Source organism: Rattus rattus, chromosome 12, assembly GCF_011064425.1.
Source record: "Rattus rattus isolate New Zealand chromosome 12, Rrattus_CSIRO_v1, whole genome shotgun sequence".
NCBI classification, from domain to species: Eukaryota; Metazoa; Chordata; class Mammalia; order Rodentia; family Muridae; genus Rattus; species Rattus rattus.
In genome coordinates, this window is record NC_046165.1 from 61,293,476 (window position 1) to 61,311,214 (window position 17,739).

The 17,739-nt window shown below is 46.6% G+C and overlaps 1 pseudogene; it reads right to left on the reverse strand.

Moving 5' to 3' along the window:
• Positions 1-12,852: 12,852 nt before the first annotated feature.
• On the reverse strand, positions 12,853-17,244 carry LOC116913186 (annotated as a pseudogene).
• Between the last annotated feature and the right edge of the window lie 495 nt (positions 17,245-17,739).

Sequence of the window (17,739 nt, forward strand, 5' to 3'; positions counted from 1 at the left end):
GATCATTACCTGTGTTATATCTGGGACTCACCCTAGGTATCTCTTTCCCTAGGAATCCTGCAGTGAGGTAGGTAGGGCAGCCTGACCTGATTTCTAATAGCTCTTTTTTTTTCTTCTTTTTTTCGGAGCTGGGGACCGAACCCAGGGCCTTGTGCTTGCTAGGCAAGCGCTCTACCACTGAGCTAAATCCCCGGCCCTGTGACCTGATTTCTAAAGACCTCCCGGTTTCTTGTTTTGAATTTTGCGGCCCTGAGAGCTCTAGCTGGCTCACGAGCTGACTTTGCTCCCTTGGTGACAGAGGCCATGTTTCTATTGCCCAGCACAGGATGGCATGCATGCATGCATAGCAGGTGACCGATGGCTGTTTTAGCAGATGGATCAGAAAGATGTAAAGTAGAAACTCCCTGGAAATTCAGTAGATCCTAGTAGGCATCCAGTAGGAGAGTGTGCACTTTTCTATATAGGAAAACACCTATTACCAAGATGACCTGGGGATGGGATTTAGATTTGAGCAGTGTTTTCCAGATAGACTCTGGGAGCCGAGGACAGTCTTGTGTCCTTTGCTTTGGTGGGCAAGGAGGGGCTGGGTGCAGGTACTGAGACTCAATCCAAGTTTGGAAAATGCTTTAGGAAACACACTTTCAAATTTGCCACTTACGAGGACTACAAGTCGGCATGCTGGTGAGGGAGGCAGGGAAAGGGAGAAACGGCCATCAGAGACGAAGGAATGGGGAAGAGACTGGATCGTGGCTGGGCCAGGGCCACTCGTCCTTAGCCACAGCCCTGTCACTCTCTCTGGGCATCTGTCTACATAGCTTCCTCTAGTGTGTGGCATAGGGCTTGTGTCAAACGACGTGTGTGGCTTCTATGTGGTTGGGAGTAAGTCATGCCTCCTCCCTATGTGTCAGATGTTGTGTTTGGTAAAAGAGAGGTTTGGGTCAGATACTTCTGGGGCTTCTTATGCAGAGGCTAAAGACTCCTGCTTTAGAAACATGTTTACCAAAGTCAGAGGGTGATCAGAAAAGGTAATGAAGATGGCAGCTGTCACTGTCCTTCGTTGTTGGCTCTCTCTGTGATTGCTAGCCCAACTCTTCTGCAATGTCATGGCTGCACCACTGTTGTGGAATGCTGTGCATCAAACACATCAGCTACTGCTACCTTAACCACAAGAGACCCCCTGATCCAGCCCGCTGCTGGCTGTTCCCTTGTAGAAGGTGGTGTTGAGGAGGGTCAGAAGACCTTTACCCGAGAGTCCAGCAACTCCACAAGGCGGAGCAGTTAAGAGCACTGGCTGTTCTTCCAGAGGCTTGAGTTCAATTCCCCGCACTCACATAGTGGCTCATAGCTGTCTGTAACTCCAGTTTAAGGAAATTCAATGCCCCCTTCTGGCTTCCACAGGCACCATGCTGCTGGAGACCGAAGAGTTCAAGGGGACCCCGAGGCAAGATTAAGACTCAGAGTGGTCAAGGGACATCTGGGAGACTGGAAAAACTAGGATTTTGCCAAGCAATCTATAAATATTTCAACACTGTATAGTGCAAAGCTGTGATGGTGGATGAGTGTTTTGGGGAGTTGGGGCATTGCTCGTTATTCTAGTTTAAAGACCAGAATACAAAGTTTCAGGGAGATGATTTGCTGAAGGTAAATCAACGATTGAGCAAGATAGTCAAGACGCTTGTGTGATTAGGCTTTGAATGGTGTCTTCCAGGCAGAGAGGAGATGTCCCATAGAACACTTCCAAGTCTAGGTTGACGCCTAGGATGGACATGCCGGCGGCTCTGAAGGTCTCTGGGGGTTCCATCTGCCTGGTTTTCCCACCCCATGAGTTCCTATAGTAGCTTGCTTCTGGTTAATTTAGTAACTGCCACAAGAGGGATGTCACTTCTGTGATTAGACCCCAGGAGTCTGACTTTGGTCTTCTGTCAGACTGTCCCTTGATGGTTTTGACAAGATAAGATGTGGGGATCATATGGCAAGCACAGGAGAGCCCACTCGACCAATGGGAGCTGAGCTGTCATTCCATCATCCCCCTAGGGACCCCCTCCCCACACACAATGGCAGTGGTGACTCATAAGTACTTCCCTCCCTCGCCAAGCCTTCAGAGAATACCTCCTTCCTTTGCCAACAGTCACCTTGTTGGGTGACCCTGAGAACAAATTTTAGATCAAGAACGTTCTCCCAAGTATTTGATAAGTCATTAGTAATATGGACCAAATCAGGCCCAAACCCCAGTCTCAACCAGTCCCTAAAGATACTAATAGAATCTAGGACCCACTTTTGCCTGCATCACATTCATCACTCCTAGCCAATTGGATTTTATTCTGAGAGCCTCTCAGAGAATGGGAGACAGAAATAAACCTGATCCCAAATCAATCGAAAGACTGAATAGGAAAATTTCCCTACACTGCGCAGGGATCCTGTGCTGTATCCCTATAGTCAGGTTAAACCAAATACATGCCCGTTTCCTAGGGGTGGGAGTCACATAGCCTGGGTAGTCCAAGGAGCATTAAGCTTTGAATTGGGTTTAAGGTGGTGTTGTTGAGGCATAAGCAAGCAGAATTCTCTTTGAAGGAAAGTGGTTTCATCTGGGTCTGAAATAGTTTCAATAAGCAATTTTTCCAGTAGCACGGGCCTGACACAGGAAAGATAACTTTGTACCCAAAGAAATGAAATTGCCACAAGGAGAACAGATTTACAATTGTTATGGGTGCTTACACAAGGGCTCTTCCCAGTGTGCTCTGCTTACATCACCAATCCAGGCACGATCCTTCCCGCAGCACCCTTGGCCCATGGGGGTTGGCATCCAAAGATGTGTTTCTGCCTGAGAAAAAGTATGCTTTAGCCTGGATTCTGCAGGGTTATGGACACACCATCTTCTTATTGCTGTCAGGACACATTCTGCCTGTATGGCCGTGTCCATCCCAGGAGGACTGCACCAAGGCAGAGGGAGGAGGGAGAAGTGCTTTTCTGAATGGAGATTCGTCAATGTACTTCTGTCTGCTGCGGTTATCAGTGTTGCTATTTCAGTGAAGAATGGTGGAGCCTTCACCAGGCTCATGCCAGACGCCATGGGGGTGGGTGTCTGGGCAGTGATAGGGCAGGGACCCTCTCTGTCGTCAGAAAGCATGAGCTCACGCCAAGGTTTCCGTAGGTCGCTGAGATAGGGCCCGGCTCTCTGGAGACAGGCATGACCTCGGGCGGGCCCCTCGTCATTGAACTAAGAGGGCTCCGTGTCAGCCTGAACTTAGTGGTGATAAGGGCCAGATAATGGTAGCCAAACTCCCACGGCCTCTGCAGGCCTTCTCAGGCCCAGAGGCCAGAGAGAGGGCAGGTCAGGGAGGGGCCAGGAGAGGAGGTGGTGCAGTGTGGCCACGTCTCTAAGCCTCTTGGGTAGTTGTTGGGAACCCGAGATTTCCAGGACCCCCAGGATCTGCTTGTGGGTCCATATCCCTACCTCTAGCCCAGACATTAGGACCATATGGGCACCAGGGTGTGGGCCCTTCCTTCCCTACCCTGCTCAATTTCTTCAATTTAACGGTATCTGTTAGCTATTTTCATGGGTAGGATTAAGAGTGGATACCTGTGTCCTGGCTGCCGTGAATTTGAGGGCCAGAGATAATCGTCAGAAGAGGCTGAACTTGGCCACAGTCCGCACAGCTCTGGGAGGTTTCCAGTGCCTATGCTCTGACTCCAAGTCTTCGCCTAATGCCTCATCTTACAGCACTCTCCTTTAATAACAGCTAAATCTGTGTGTACCCAAGCGGATGATGCTCAAAGCCCTGAGCTTGTGAGTCTATCCCTTCCCTGTACATCAAGACGGCAGGGGGTGGATTCCAAACTCGGGACCTTCAGAAATAGCTCCTGCTTTTCTGTTCACACCAGTCGGTAGGAGCCACAACCATGTGACAGGAGTCAGAGGTACCATATGCAGTGATGAACTGTGCCTGAGCCACCTGTCCTTGGAGCAGGACCTCCAATCCACACATAGGTGACGTGAGCAGCTTAAACAGCCGAAAAGTAGTCCCACACCTCTGCTGATGTCCTTTACTCTGGAGCCGTCCGCCCCTAGGGCAAGAGTTGGAAGAAATGATTCCGGTGTTATCGGTTCCAAAAACGGAAAACTGAAGCCCTTCTGTTTCGCTAGCAGTTTTCTTCATCTGCACAACACAACTAAATGTTTAAAAAAAAAAAAAAAAAAGTCTCACGAATCGAGACTCTGGTGCCATCTGCTGGAATTTTCAGGCACTGCATTGCCTGTAGCGTTCCAATGCCATCTTAGGTTTAAAACAAACGTGGGCTTGTGTAGCTCTGTCTGCTACTTAGAAGTGTATGCTCAGAAATAGCTCACAGCATGACTGTAAACGATGAAAACAGCCTCTGGGTGGCAGGCTCACCTGTCTGGGTTAGAATAGCGGCATTGACAAAGATTTATGCTCTATCTGTAATGACTTGCTTTTCTTCTTAAGGTGTCTGAAGCCAGTGTGGCAAGATATTAACATTCACTAAAAGTTACATGTGCAGTCAGGCGTGGTGGCTTTCACCTTTAATCCCAGCATTTGGAGAGTAGAGGCAGGTGGATCTCTGTGAGTTTGAGGCCAGCCTGGTCTACAGAGTGAGTTCCAGGACAGTCATGGCTACCCAGAGAACCCCTGTCTCTGAAAACAAACACCCACAAAAAACCCCCAACAACTTACAGGTGCTCATATTGGGAATTGGCTTTATAAACTCTTCTTTGTGTTTAACATAGCCTGCCATTGTAGTAATTAGTCTTTATTATGCTATATGAGATTTCAATTCATCACGTGTTGTATACCTCATTCATATGAGGGCAAGAAATAACAGCAAAGTCGTAGGCTGGAGAGATGGCCCAGCAGTTAAAAACCACCTGCTGCCTTTGCAGAAGACCTTGGTTCAGGTCCTAGCACCCAGAAGATAGCTCACAGTTCCAGGGGATCAGACACCCTCTTCTGACCTCCCTAGACATCAGACACATGTGTCACACACACACACACACACACACACACACACACACACACACACACAACAAATAAATACATATAGAATAAAAAATTAGATCTTAAAGGCCAACACCTATCACAAAAATGCACAATGTGTTGTCTGGGCTCCTGCAGGAGCTGGGTTAGTAACTGAGGAGCCCTCTGACAGCTGTCGCCATCCACAGATTTCCTGGAGTGATCTGGGTAACTGAGTAGCAACCAGGCTCGTGTATGGCCTAGAGAACAATGTAATTCTTCAGCAGACGTGACAATATGAAGACCCGTGTAACAGGTTTATCTTGTTGCAAACCACCATCCTCTGGGAAGAGTCAGCAGGAACCATCAGAACAGCAACAACATGGAATGTGGACTCGGCAAGGAAGAACCCACAGGAAGGCAGAAGGAAGTTGCTAAGTTGTTTATGTGTCAAGGTTTAGGTTGTAGACATAGTCACACACCTCACTCTCCCCATGTTAGTCCTCGGTTCAGAGCCATCAGCACTGGACACTGAGTTCTCAGTGTCTGACAATTCCGGTACAGGTTTGAGGACGTGGGTTGGCAGGATCTTGGTCAGGAACAGTGAGTGCCATGGGGTTGTGATGTGTGGGGGTGGGGAGGTGGGGCTGTGTGAGACCAAAACAGCTCTCTTAGACTATACTTTGTGAAACAGCAGTTTTATTCAGGGGTGACAGGGGCTGTATCAATCTTGGGGAGTGGGCAGGAGAGTGTAAGTATTGGGGCTGAGGTGACAGAATGCTTTATTTGCATGCAGAGGGATTCCAGGTCTGTAATGTGGTCAAGAGGCTATGTAGAGGTCAGGGTTGGGGTTGGGGGTCACGGAGCTTTGTGTCCTGAGGCAAGCAGGCCGAGACTAGTGCGTGTGGAGGATCCTTACTCCTGCGGGTTTCAAGATAAGATTTTGGCCTCAAGGCGGGATTTTCATGGTTTGGCTACCTCTTGACCTCATTCTTGTTCCAGGCCTGTGATTCTCGGTCACACTTGTCCCACGCAGTTTTATAATGTATTAAAAAAAATGCTCCAGGCACATCCTGTACTTTTTTTCTTTTTTAAAGATTTTATTTATTTACTTTATGTATGTAAGTACACCGGAAGAGGGCATCAGATCCCATTACAGATGGTTGTGAGCCACCATGTGGTTGCTGGGATTTGAACTCAGGACCTCTGGAACAGCAATCAGTGCTCTTAACCACTGAGCCATCTCTCCAGCCCCGCATCCTGTACTTTTATTTATATCGTATGTGATTTTCTTTAGGTTGTCTCCATGTGTTTCAAAATAAAATATGCTTCAGATTTAAGTGACTGCTTTGTGTTGTGTTTCCAGTTGTTGTTGTTGTTGTTATTGTTGCTTTGTTTTTTTTTTTTTTTAATGTCTTCAGTTGCTTACTTCAAAGCAAGAACAGAATCCTAAGGTTCCAGGGGTGGAGAGGGGATTAAAAGACAGTTTAAGTTTGTTTCGGTGGCTGGAGTGCAGGCGAGGCAGTGGTTGTGGATCCGGAAGCAGAGCCTGTTGACCAGATGCCTGGGTTTGTGTCTCGCGCCTGTAAACGAGGTGGGCTGATGGATTCTGAGGCCTGTAAATGACAGCCGGATCCAGGGGCCTTCTTAAATTAGGACCCTTGAAAGGCAGAATGTGGGCTGGAGAGATGGCTCAGTGGTTAAGAGCACCGACTGCTCTTCCACAGGTCCTGAGTTCAAATCCCAGCAACCAAATGGTGGCTCCCAACCATCCGTAATGAAGTCTGCTGCCCTCTTCTGGTGTTTCTGAAGACAGCTCCGGTGTACTCATATACATTAAATAAACAAATCTTTTCTTTTTCTTTTCTTTTCTTTTTTTTTTAAAGAAAGACAGAATGCTCAATAGATGGAGCATTCTTGGGGAGAAAAAAAACCCCACTGCTGGTGAGGGAGGCTTTGCCTAGTGCTCTAAACGGGACAAAGATCAAACATTTTCCATGTTAAACACTGGTCTCAAGTGACCCAGAAGTCCACCCAGGGATGAACTTACAGACAAATGTGACATATGCATAAAACTAAATGTTACTTTGCCTTACAAAAGAGGACATCAGGGCTGGGGAGATGGCTCAACATGTAAAAGTCCTTGCTGGACAAGTACAGGGGCCTCAGTTCAAATCCCCAGAGCCCCTTTAAAATGCCAGGCATGTCTACTTGTCTGTAACCTCAGCACTGCAGTGGGCAGAGAAGGGAGGATGGCTGGAGCTCACTGGCCATGGGCCTAGCTTCAGGCTCAAGGGGAGCGCTTGCCTCAGGTGAATGAGATGAAGAAAAATAAAAATAAAAAGGTAAGCTCTAACTAAGCTCTTTTCTCAATTAGACCCCACTTTTCAGGCAAGCCCTCTTTTACCATGGCATAGATAGGGCGTGTGACCCAGAACCTTCACTGCTCGCGTTTGGTACTTGCTTCCTTCTTAACCTCTGACATACATTTGCCACTGAAATCAAGATCATTTAAAAACAAATCCTAATTGTGTTTGGATCATTAGATTTTTTTTATGATTTATTTATTTATTATATATATAAGTACACTGTAGCTGTCTTCAGACACACCAGAAGAGGGCATCAGATCCCATTACAGATGGTTGTGAGCCACCATGTGGTTGCTGGGATTTGAACTCAGGACCTGTGGAAGAGCAGTCATTGCTCTTAACCACTGAGCCCTCTTTCCAGCCTTTGGATCATTAGATTTAAAATTAGTGAACTATAACATAGAGAAATTTCCTTCCATTGTAGAACATTTCAGATCATGTGTCCTATGCAAAGGATACTTCAGTCACCTTCATTCCAGTCCCGTCTTAGAGAGGCAGGCAGCCACCACTGTTATTTTGCTGTGCGAACCTTCCAGATCTTTCTCTAATCCCTGCCACTTTGGGGGTCTTATGTGGTGTCACAGTCAGCTTTAATTACCAAGTTGACACAGCCTTGAGTCATCTGAAAAGGGAGCCTCAATTAAGGGAATGCTTAGATAGGATTGGCCTGTGGTATGCTGTGGGGAATTGTACTAGTTGCTAATTGACATGGGAGAGTTCAGCCCACTGTGAGCGGCACCATTCCATAAGCAAGTAGTTGTGGGCTACAGAAGAAAGTTAACTAACCAGACTCTCAAATAAGGCAGCAAGCAGCTTTTCTACATGGTTTCTGTTTCAAGTTCCTGCCTGCCCTCCTGCCCTAACTTTCTTCAATGATGGACGAAGGCCTGGAATCATTTTTTTCTTTCTCTGCTTTGCCTTTGGCTCATGTATTTTATCATAGCAGCAGAGAGGAGATTAAATGATGTATATAATCGATATAAATTGGGAAATTTTTCTTTGTGTATGAAGATGTTTTCTGTTTCTGACTGATACATAGTGACCCACAGACCTGGTTTATTATACTTTAGTATATTTAATCACTCTGTCAATTGACATTTGGCTTGTTTGTAACTTTTGCTTCTATGACTAACTCTGTATACACAAAAGTTTTTCTCTTGTGTAATCAGGGAAGGTAAACTTGCCAGTGAAGAGAAGGCATGTTTAGCTTTCTGACAGTTTGGTATTTAGAACGGGCTTTCCAAGAGGACTGGACTAACACGTCTTTACTTATTTATTTTTTTATGACCAATGAATGGAATGACCTGATTTTCCATCATCTCAACAGAACTGGTTGGCTCTTTTAAAAGATTTCTGCCCCTCCCCCATTGTAGTTTTCCTCCTTTAGCATGGCCAAGATGCATGGGATCGAGTGTGCACCACCCCATACCTCCCACCCCTCCTCCCCGCTTCTCTATAATATGTCAAACAGGCATATTTCATATGCTCACACTCCGTATCACAGTTATACAGGGACCCAGATATACATCCATATGGTCAGAAAAAGATGAGGGGGAGAGAGAGAGAGAGAGAGAGAGAGAGAGAGACAGAGAGAGAGAGAGAGAGACAGAGACAGAGACACAGAGAGACACAGAGAGAGAGACAGAGAGACAGAGAGAGAGAGACAGAGACAGAGACAGAGACACAGAGAGACACAGAGAGAGAGACAGAGAGACAGAGAGAGAGGAGGGCACCCGGGAGTTTGTAGGCTTACACCCACGTGTCACTACACACAAAGAGCATCCTTTTCAGTTGAGATAAGAATATTAATGGGAAAGTGCTGTTGGACTATCTCATTTCCCCATGTGGGCGACCCAGATAAGTGGGAGCCGAGATCTGGACAGTAACACTCAGCCTGGCAGCCTCTGTGCAGCTTTCCCCACTCTGGGGTTTCCAGATCAGGGCTGTGTTGGACAGGGACACAGCTTGGAGTAGGCCAGAGGGGTAGACGGTGACAGCCAAGGTAGAGGAGCTGAACCCACAGGTGGGAGCACCTCGGAATTGTCAGCTTCCTTGGAGCACCAGGAGAGGACAGCAGGTTAGAGTCTCTAGGCCAGTGGTTCTCAACCTTCCTAATGCAGCATGTGACCCTTTAAAACAGTTCTTCATGTTGTGGTGACTCCCAACCATAAAATGATTTTCGTTGCTACGTGATAACTGTGATTTTGCTACTGTTATGAGTTGTAACGTAAATATCTGTGTTTTCCAATGGTCTTAAGTGACCCTTGTGAAAGGGTTGTTTGATAACCCTCTAACCCCAAAGAAGTTGCAATCCACAGGTTTTGAACTACTGCACTAGTGACAGAGGAGAATCCAGGCACTGTGTTAAGGGGGATGATGGCAAGCGTCTGAGCTTGGAGCAGGTGAGACACAGATTCACAAGCCCCCTTCCTTTCTTTGTCCCATTTTCAAAGAACTGGGAAGGATGAGGTCTGCTTGTCTCTCCCTGCTCTCTCTTTCCCACATCTCACTGGCTTTATGATCTGTCTCCTCCCGTAGCTTGGTGAGAGCTGCATCCGGTCCTGTGGTCTTAGCCCCATGTATCTAGGCCACTCTTGGCTTGCACTTTAAGGAATCCCTTCCACGTGTCTGTTGAAAGTGTGGGAGATACACTGGTGACCGGTGGGTGCGTGTGGTGTTCTGCTCGCTTTCTGAAGCTGGGAGCCAGTTTCACCCTGATCCTAGGTACCATGAGCAGCCTGCTTCTCCTCCCTGTAATCAGGGCTAGAGCGAAGGTTAGAGCCCAAAGAAGTCTGCATTTAGACAGGAAGCTGAAGGCAAAGGGCTCTCAGGCTTGCATGGCTGGGAAAGGAAGAGTTCAGTCACTTCATCTTGAACGCTGCTATGATGGCTAACCTTGGTCGTCAACTTGACATACTTGGGGAGAGGAAACCTCAACTGAGGAGCTGATGCCATCGAATTGGCCGGGGGCATGTACGTAGGGACATTTTCTTGACTGCTAATTGACATAGAAGGCTACAGTAGTATCTATAGGTGTGTGTGTGTGTGTGTGTGTGTGTGTGTGTGTGTGTGTGTGTGTGTGCGTGTGTGTGTAGCTGGTGTCATGGCAACCAGATTTTGGTGTATACTCTTAGAAGGGCAAGGACCTGGAGAGTTGTGTCTCTACTCTCTCCAGCACTTTCACTGAGATGCAGTGGGGTTAAGAAGATGAGAAGAAACATCAGGGCAGACTGAAGAGCAGCCTGTCAGGTGGTGCTCCCCACGTGTCTGTAGCTCTTATGCTCTTTGTCCCCTTTCTCTAGGAACTGAGACTTCTGATCTCCAGTCCAACTGAGACCTGGCTTTACTTCTTATTATTGAAAACTGATTTCCCAGAGGAAATGACAGCCTGGGCCCTGTTGCCTTGTTCTCAGGCGTCAGGAACTGTACCCAAGGAATGTCCTGTCAGCGCCTGTTAGGACTAGAAAAAGCCAGTTATGTCTAGCTAAAAAAAAAATTGTAAAAATGATTAAGATCAGGAAGACCAAAGCTACCTGGTGGATCGAGTAGCCAGACTGAGGCAGAGGCACTGAGGGAACGGGTGATGTGGAACTGGGTGAAGAGGTCAGAGCCAGAGCAGGCAGAGGTTTGAAGTCGGAGGGCAGAGTCAAGGAGGAGAGCCGGGAGCACTTGGGGCACAGTTTTTAAGTGTTTTGGACTGTAGCATCTCAATGCCTTCCAAAACCATGACTTCACTTTTCACTGCCATCAGCAAAGTATGGATGTTCCTCTGGACCAGTTCCATCTTTAGTTCACACACCTGTCATTTAAATCATGACGCTGGGGTGGCTGGCGAGCTGGCTTAGATGGGGACATGGGTTGGAGTACAAGGGTTCCGTTTGGATTCTGGCATCTCAGATAAGTCAGGATATCCATGTTTATATCTCAGCACTAAGGACAGCAGGTACAGGAGGACCTCCTGGGGCTCACCAGCTCCCAGCTTAGCTGGGGATGGGCATGGGGGACAGGGAGAGCTCCCTGTGCCTCAAAAGAATAGCACAGAGTGGTAGAGGAAGACACAAGCTGCTCTCTTCAGGGCTACATGTGCACAGACGTACGCTGCACACACACACACCATATTCACACACAAACACACCAAAAGGTGTGGCGCCTTCCCAACCCTCAGAAATGGCTGGTGTTTGAGGTGATGGCGTTCCAATCACACATACCTGATCACGGTGCATTGTCTATTCAGATCAAAAGTTACACGGTATCCTGGAAATGTGTGTGTCTACTTCATGTCATTAATTTTTTTATATTTTCATTTTGTACACATGGGTGGGTGTGTATGTACCTGTGTGTTCGCATACATGTGTGTATCTGCACAGGCCTCAGGAGAAGGCATTGGCTACTTCTATTACTCTCCACCAATCCTGTGAGGCAGGGTCCCCTTCTCATGTTTCCTTTGCTGGGCTGGATAACAGCAAAGCTTAATGACCCTCTTACATCTGTCCCATATCTGAGCTGGGGTTCCAGTTGGATATCTGGCTTGTCATGTGCGTAATAGGATCCGAACTCTGGTCCCCACGACTTGTGTCATTATTTAGAACAGGGCTTCTAAACTTGCCCCACATTTGATCCTTTTTGGTTTGAGAAATTTCTTTGTGATCTCAGGTATATAGTCTATAATATAGACACACAAAGCAAACATTTACTCATAATAATTCATGAGGACACTTATTGAATTTACCATTTATGTGTATGTGTGAGTCTGAAAACTTGCCTCTGTGTGCCCATGAAGGCCAAAAAAAAGAGTAAGGACCCATGGAGCTGGGGTTGCAGGCTCTGCTATAGACTCAGGGATTTGAACCACCATCCTCAGGAAGAGCAGTTCTCATCCTTGACCAAAGGGGACTCCATGGAGTCCTCATTCCAGCCCTAAGCAATTTATTGAAAACACTCCTTTGGTTTGCATACATTGTTTTCTTTGGCTAAAAGTAAAATTGTATGCTAATGGGAAAAAATGCTTGTTGATTTTTACACGAAGAACTGAAGTGTGGCTGGGTGTTGCATATTGGAGGCGATAGTTACTGTCTTTCAGATCTGACTTAGAGACTGAATATATAATTGCCACGCTGGTTCCATAGTGTAATGGTTCTAACACTCTGGGCTTTGAATTTATAAATGTCTTATTCTGAGACTATTTGGGACTATTTCAGAGACTGTCAGAAATTCTGTCCTAATCTCAAGATAAAATTCATTGAGTGATCTCTTTCGAGTGCATTATTTGTATTGTATTTAAATTTTTAACATCTCCAACAAATTTATTTTTTAAAGGAGCGGCCTAAGCAGGGATTAGAGTAGTGTGGGGCACAGAAGTATGAACTAGAATACAGATACAAATGGATGCTGTCTTACACAGAGGACGATGCTGCGTACAAAACACCACAGATTCAAAGCAAAGGATTCCTTTAGCAAGCCGCTGGGATTTGGGATTTACGATGTTATTATTGGTTTGGGATGGATCACTTTTAACCAGATTTGAACAGAAGAATGTCCAGGTAGAAATAGATGCAATGGTTTCTTGTGTCACGGGGCTACTGAAGTTTTGCCCAACATGGGAAAATTGTAATTTCTTGTCAAAGTCTTTCTTTATATGGATGGCAATATAATTTTCTATGTTATGCTTCGCCAGTGTCTGGTAGGCCACTCCACAAGTCATGAGTCCTGTTGCTTTTCTTCTGAGATGTCTGGGTTTTTTGTTTGTTTGCTTGTTTTTATTTTTATTTTAAATCACAGCCTTCCTGTCACATTTAGTTGCTTTGGAATAGGGGCCGGCCAGCTGGTGGCTTGCAGCCTCCTGGGGGAGGAGTTGGTGTGCTCAAGTGAGAGAGGAGAATTGGTCTAATAACACGTCTGTCATTTTAGTGTGTGTGTGTGTGTGTGTGTGTGTGTGTGTGTGTCCACTCCATAACACATGGAGGTCAGGGGACAATTTGAGGGACTCTATTCTCTCCTTCTACTGTCAGGTCCCATGATTTGCTGAAGAATGACACCCCAGACTCAAACAGTATGTAAGCACAGGAGGGTTTTATTCTGCAGAAGTCCAGCACGCTGGAGTCTCCCCATTACCAAGACAGAGAGATACCCAAGTGAGCTTGCAGGACTGATTTTAAGCACATTAGGGAATTCTGAGGTGGAGTCCCTCTCTACGGAGATTCCATTACAATGGTGTATGGGCTGGAAACTTGCTGGGGAGGTCTGGGAACCGTTACTGAGAAAGCAGTTGAGGAAGTCTGGAAACTGCTGTTCACCCATTGGCCTTGCTTCAGGCCAGGTGGCTGGGACATTCCATTACCTGGGCATGAGGGCTGAAGCCTAGTTTTTTTTTCTGTTAGTAATTGACTTGCCTGGACTTGCCCAGTTCTTTTTTTTTTTTTTTTTTTTTGATTCTTTTTTTCGGAGCTGGGGACCGAACCCAGGGCCTTGCGCTTGCTAGGCAAGTGCTCTACCACTGAGCTAAATCCCCAACCCCGACTTGCCCAGTTCTTAGGCTGAATCTCCTTAACTGCCAATTTGAAGCCTGCTATGGAGTCAGCCTGCCTTAATCCTCTCACTACCACATGGGACCCATGATTCAGACTCAGGCTATCTGACTCGTTTGCAAATGCCGAGTTAATCCCCGAGCCTCCTTGTTGGCCCAAGGTAGTTGTTGGAATAAAAATGGCCCCCATAGGGTTGGGGATTTAGCTCAGTGGTAGAGCGCTTGCCTCAAGGCCCTGGGTTCGGTCCCCAGCTCTGGAAAAAAAAAAAAAAAAAGAAAAAGGAAAAAAAATGGCCCCCATAGGACAGAGGGAGTGACACTATTTGAAAGGTTTAGGAGGTGTGTAGGTGTGGCCTTGTTGGAGGAATATGTCATTGGGGATGGGCTTGGGGGTTTCTAATGCTCAAGCCAGGCCCACGGTCTTTCTCTTCCTGATGTATTCGGATCCCCATGCAGAACTCTCAGCTCCTCCAGCACCATGTTTGCCTGCCTGGTGCTATGATTCCTGCCATGCTGATAATGGACTAACGCCCTGACACTGTAAGCCAGCTCCAATTAAATGCTTCTCTTTACAAGAGTTGTTGTAGACACGGTGTCTTTCACAGCAATAGAATGCTAAGACACCCACTTTTTTTTCTTTTTCTTTTCTTTTTTTTTCTTTTTTTTCTTTTTTCTTTTTTTTTTTTTTTGGTGTCTTTTTTGGTAACCCAACTCAGCAATTCAAATAGAAATTGTGAAAATCTAACATTCTAATGCAGCACAACCCGAAGACAGACAAATAGTGGAGGGGAAGCATTAAAAGGTTTTGTTTTCCTTGTATTTCTATAAGGGCAGAAAACAGCATGTACAGTAGCTGAGCCCTTGGGCGATTGCTGACTCTCCTTTCTCAGAGTTCTCAGTAATCCCTTTCCCAACAGAGTGTGATGGCGGGGGAGGGTAGTACCTGCTGAAGGAGAGATTCGTGGCAAAATCATAGGAAGCCCATGTGGGCACTCAGGAGCTGGTGAGAATGTAGGCTCTAGGGAGTAACAGAGATCCTCCAAGGCCCTTCCTTCTGTCTCTAGTTAGTATCTGACCATCTACCCCATGGTGCAGAGGCCAACCTTTAGTGACCCTTGTGTTGAAGAGACGTCACTCTGCTGGAGTCTCTGCAGAGACACTGGGACTGAGTGGCTGGCGACTCTGTTTACTTGGGGGAACGTCCAAGGTAGCACCTCTTCATCTGCTGCCCTCCAGGGAAGGGAGAGACTTGATACAGGTCTTTCCTGATGTTTAACAAAATCTACCTCTTGCCTAATGATTATTTTTTTCTCCTTCTCTTCTCTTCTTTTCCCACTTTCCCCTTTACCCTCTTCTTCTTTTTGAGACCTAAGTCTCAGGTATCCCAGGCTAGCCTGAACTCACTTGATCCCCCTGCCTCTGTCTCCTGATTGCTGGGATTACTGCACTGAGTAGGGCCATAGCCCATTTATGTAGTGCTGAGAACGGAACCAGGGCTTCATGCATGATAGACAAGTGCTCTACCAACTTAGCCACACCCCTGCTCTCTTCTAATAATTTCTGAAGACAAGAGGTACTTGCAATGTACACATAAGAAACAATACCTGAAGCTGTTCACACATGCACGCACGCGTGGAGTCTCCTCAGTCCTTTGTTGGCTATTTGTGTGGTGGCTGTCCTCTGTAGTTGTGTATACCCAAGGATAACACAGAGGAGGATGTCTGAGAGAGAGGGCTACATGCAGGAGTAGGGCTCACCCAGTATCCAGGACCCAAGAACAAAGCTGAGGTCTCCCTGACTTAAAGGCTACAGCTGATGCTCCACAGAACCAGGTCTGTGCCAAAGTAGGCAGAACCCAGGGCCAGCCTCCTCCCCTCCTGTTGATCCCTCTGCTGGCCTGGAGTGAGGCTGGTGGCTGATAGGAGCTGGTTCCTCAGATGAGGTAATTTGTTTTGGTGCCAGGGGAAGGGAGGTGGTGGGAGCTCAAGGGGCCATGCTGTCTGCTCTCCCCTTACTGGCGCCACAGGCTGTATAGCCTGGGTCTTGTCTGGACAGTGCCTCATGCTGGGAACGATGAGAAGAGACTCGAAGGGCAGGGAGTGGCTAGGCGGCCCATGCTTGAAGTCTGGAAGAGAAAATGGGAGCTCAGCTAAAAGGCTGGGCTCTCCTCTTCTATGGTTCTCGGTCAAGTGGGCCCTGTTTGGACCCTGAACAAGCCTACAGCATGCAGAAGGAACAACTATGCTCCCCCAGACATCTGAGCTGTTACTCTGAAATACTTCCAGGGTTTGCCGTTATCCTAGAAAGTCTTTCCAGCTTCCGGGTTTTCAGAGGCCACCCAGGACAGCTGTGACACCCAGGACAGCTGTGAGCCACTTCCTAGCTCCACTCACTGATTAGAAGCTCCCAATCTGTCTGCGAGGCCCAAGAACTCATGAAGAAATATTGTGAGTGACAGGCCTTTTGCATGCAAGTAGACTGATGGGCTCTTAAAATACCTGTGTTCCTACACACATTCCCAGCGTGTTCTCAACACATTCTCCATCCTCCTCCTCACCCACCCACCAGAAACAGACACTTCCCTGCTTCTGACACAGTGCCATGTTCTTCACATTCAAGTGAGTGGCCGTCAGTGGTGTTCCCGTTGTATCTAGCTTCTCTTTCCCATTGTTTTGTCTGGGAGGTTGTGGGCAGTGCTGTGCTGTTGTGAGCAGCAGAAGTTATTCTTAGCTTGGATGTGTTCCATTTAATAGCATCCCAATATTAGGCAAGTGGGACAGCTCAGGGGGTCACCCCTATTCTACCCCTAAAACCTATGTATGAAGATAGAAGGGAAAAGACCAACTTGAAAAAGCTGTTTTCTGTCCTCCATACATGGGTTGTAGCATGCACACCCACACCACACACACACACACATACACACGCACATGCATGCATACACCATACACATGCACTTGAACATACACCACACACATGCAGATGCACATAACACACACACACACACACACACACACACACACACACACACACACACACACACACCTTATCTTTATAGAAGTAATCTCAAGGGATTTTTTTTTAAATTAACTTTTGAAAGGCTTTACTTGGAATTTTTAGCCCAACTTCTAAGAATTTATTACTTGTTGTGTTTCTGATTATTTTCCTTTTTGACTTTTTCATGCATCATTCACTTGATGTAGCCTAGTATTTTCTAAATGGCATTTGTGCTTTATTTCAGGTAAGACGATGATAACCCTATGGTTCCTTCTTTACAATTCTCTAGCTCTGATTCATTTTGAGTTTATTCTAGGGTAAAGTGTTCAGTGAGCCACCAACCTTGTTCTTTCAGAGAGGCGTCCCCACTTATTGAATGACACATTGTTAGTCCTATTTATTGAAAGGTCCCTGACTTCCTTTGCTGCCTGACAATGCGGCCGGCCACATACTGCTGTCGGCGTCCTTTGTTAAGACTGAATAATAGGCTTGAATGTCTAGGAGGAGACTTAGGCAGACTCCTCGTCTTCAGAGCTCCTGAGGACACTCTTACTTTAAAATTTATTAAGGAGCTCGAGGTTTAGTTTGTGTGATTCAAAGATTTTGTGGGATTACGTGCATTTTTAAAGTTGACAGGAAGCGGGTGACCTGGCTGCTATATTAGATGTCTTTATCTTTCCATCCATGAACATCTTTTTCAGTGCCTTCAAAGTTCAAAGCCATTTTCACAGCTGCTTGCCTGTTCCTTGTTACACCGTCTTCTACGTGTTGCTTTTTTTTGTTTCTTTGCAAAGAGGTTTATTTGTTTGTTTGTTTTATCTGCGCTATTAATTCAAGCATGAGGATGTTTTTATTTTCCCCACTGTCTTTTAGGTGGTGG